This window comes from Poecilia reticulata, linkage group LG2 (genome assembly GCF_000633615.1).
Source record: "Poecilia reticulata strain Guanapo linkage group LG2, Guppy_female_1.0+MT, whole genome shotgun sequence".
In the NCBI taxonomy this organism is placed as follows: Eukaryota; Metazoa; Chordata; class Actinopteri; order Cyprinodontiformes; family Poeciliidae; genus Poecilia; species Poecilia reticulata.
In genome coordinates, this window is record NC_024332.1 from 42,737,969 (window position 1) to 42,741,446 (window position 3,478).

Genomic DNA, 3,478 nt, shown 5'->3' on the forward strand with positions numbered 1-3,478 from the left:
ACTGGCGACCTGTCCAGGGTGTACCCCGCCTCTCGCCCGAAACGTTGGCTGGAGATGGGCACCAGCACCCCTCCCGACCCCACTGAGGGAAAAAGGGTGCAAGAAAATGGATGGATGGATAATCAAAACAACTGGATCTAATATTAACAATACCCTGCAACACATACACATTTTTTTCCTCACTATCTTAAGTTAAATCAGACCAAATGTTTCTTATTTTAGCTTAGTTAGAAATACCAAAATTATTTACATTTGCTACGTGCCAGAAAACTTGGAATGGACATTTTTTAGAGAATTGTTTTTTTTTTGTAAAAGTTTGCATGCATTTGGTCAGTATCAGAGATAAATGTCTTAAGCTGAATGACTTTGGTCAAAGATTTTGGGCTGCAGTGTAAAACAGTTTGGTTTGATTCAACTTCCTTCATACAGTGAGAAGAACTGTGAATGTGTGGAAGTGGAAGTTCCTCATTTGTCAGCTTTAGGGTTGTTGTTTGTAAGTATCTACATCAATTACCGATAATCAGGGGCAAGTTTGGGTTGAAATTCAGCCCGAGAGTTTGGTTTGGAGAGGAATTTCTTCTGATTACACAATGGGCAAAAGTGGAACCATAATTTTAAAACAAAAGAACTTTATTTTCCATATAAAACCGCTACGGTTTTTCAACAATTAAAACTACCGCTTGTGTGTGTATTTAATGGTAAAATTACAAATAAAAATCAGTCCACAGAAGTTTATTAAACAAGCAGCTTATAAAAATGAAAGCAAATATCAGGGAACAAAAAACAACCTCCAAAGCTAAACAGACCCATGACATCACAAAGGGAAATTAATCACTTTTAGATTGTTTTCAGATGTCAAAAAGCCGAAGTTTGGACCGCAATCCTTTGCTCTTATTGTGTAAAATTGACCTTTTTGAGCCTTATGTAATGTTATAATGCTATTTCATCATCAAAAACATGACTGGGGTGTTGCTTTGATGTTTTCATGTGTGTTTGAGAAATCCTTGAGCTCCTGTAGCAACCAGCCATAATAATTCTGTTTGCAGAATCCCGATTCTACACCAGCTCCATTTTACTCTTTAATAATCTGAAAATGATTTGATATAAAAGTTAAAAATGTATTCTAATAAGCCTCTGCATCCTAATAGCAGCTCTGCATGTTAATCTGCGAAGGAAAACGATGCAGTTTGGTTGTTTTACTTTGTTTTCCTCCTTTATGATTTCATCTCATGTAGGATGCATTCAGCAGCGTCATGATGCATGACTCACCTGTTTTCATTTTTTATTTTTCAGACTGGATCAATCCCAGCGTCTATCAAGCCATCAGGAACAAAGTGTATTAAAGTGAAAGAATCACTTGAGCTTTGTTTGATGTTTTTTTAAACGGAAATCTTACATAATGTCAAATTTTCTTTTACAATTCAAATTATAAAGCATCTGTCATCGGCGTCTTTTCAGGACCAGAACCTCCCAGTTTAATTTCCTTTTTCATCTGCTTTTATAATCCCGTTCTCCCTGGATGTCCTCTTGGCCTCTTCTGCAGCAGGACAGTGACTCTCTGATTAATGCTTATGGCGGCGCTCTCTTCATTGGTTTTAATTAAAGCGCTGAGATACAGACGTAAAGACAGGAATGTAAACCCAGGGCACAAACAGACACGACACCCATGGTGTCACACAAAATGAAGAATGGGATTTAATTAAGGAGTTGTAATTTACAAGATAAATACGAGTGAAGTGTTGCTTTATGGTGTAACAACATTAACCTATGACCTCACTCTTACAGCGTCGGTTATTCAATTTGTTAAGCACATAAAATAACATTAAACATTTTTAGCTTTTGTCTGTCAAGAGAAAGGGAACCGTGTGACGGGACACTTTTAAAAGCTTTTTTAAGACCCACTTCTGGCTGACATTTAACTCAACTGGAGTTTATTACTGTTTTTTGCCCAGAGGGTTTTAGCTTGTTGTATCTGTTCAGCCCACCTTTTTATTGGGAAATTATCTCAGTGCCTGGAGTTTTAATACATTTCACAAACAGGGACTGTCACTGTTCCCTCCCATCCCCTTTTCAACACCGTTTTTTTTTTAGTTTTACAGATGATTTATTTGCAATTTTGTCATTTTTCCCCATTTTCTATTTGACATTGAAATTGTTTGAAACAGATATAAAAATCAATATTACAAAAGAGACCACATAAAGACAGTTAAAAAGTCGGTCTTCTATCATCTAAAAACATTTTCAGGATTGAAAGAGTAATGACACAAAAAGATCTAGAGATGCATTTATCTTTAGTCGCATTGATTACTGCAGCAGGTCTGACTAAACAAAACTCAGTCCTCCAGCTGCAGCTGATCCAGAACGCTGCTGCTGGAGTTCTGACTAAAACCAGGAAGAACCCAGTTCTAAAGTCCAGACTTTAAAATACTGATGTTAGTTTATAAATCACTGAACAGCTTAGCACCCAAATACATTAAAGATCTGCTGTTGTCATAGCAACCTTTCAGAACCTCTCGGGCTTTCTGGTTCTGATCTGCTCTGCATCAGAACCAGAACCAAACATGGAGAAGCGGCATTCAGCTTCTATGCACCACAGGTCTGGAACAGACTTCCAGAAAACTGCAAATCAGCCGAAACACCGAGTTCATTTAAATCCAGACTAAAAACCCAACTTTTTAATTTGACCCATAATAAATGAAACACTGATAAACATGATGTGCAATAAAGTGACAAAATGTTATGTTTCAATTGTTGACTCTTATTTGACTGAGTTTTTATGATATAAAGCTCTTTAAACCGCCTTGTTTCTGATACGTGCTGCACAAATAAACTTTGATTGATTGATTGATTGATTGATTGATTGATTGATTGATTGATTGATTGATTGATTGATTGATTGATTGATTGATTGATTGATTGATTGATTGANTGATTGATTGATTGATTGATTGATTGATTGATTGATTGATTGATTGATTGATTGATTGATTGATTGATTGATTGATTGATTGATTGATTGATTGAATATTGTTGCGTTGTAGCTTTTGTAGAGGAATTGTGGATCTTGTTGTTGGGTTATTGAGGCTTTTGCATTCCGCTGACCCTTCTGGGTAACAGGCCCAGAAGCAGAACCCAGATTCTCTCACCAACAGTCTCCAGTGATTTCTGGAGGCCATCCTGCATTCCTGGATCAGTATGGATGCTCAGTCCCTTCAGTTAGTCCAATGGGATGTGCAAAGAAAACCAGGAAAGGGACCAGAAAGAAAACCTACCAAGATCCTCAATTGAAACAAGAAAAACCATGCAAGCTCACAAACCCAATTACGTCTTGTGTCCTTCATTGTTTTTAAGGTTTTATCTTTTAAGGGTGAAATTATCTGAGCCTTTCTGCATGGAGTTTGCATGTTCTCCCTGTGCATGCGTGGGTTTTCTCCAGGTACTCCGGATTCCTCCCACAGTCCAAAAACATGACTGTCAG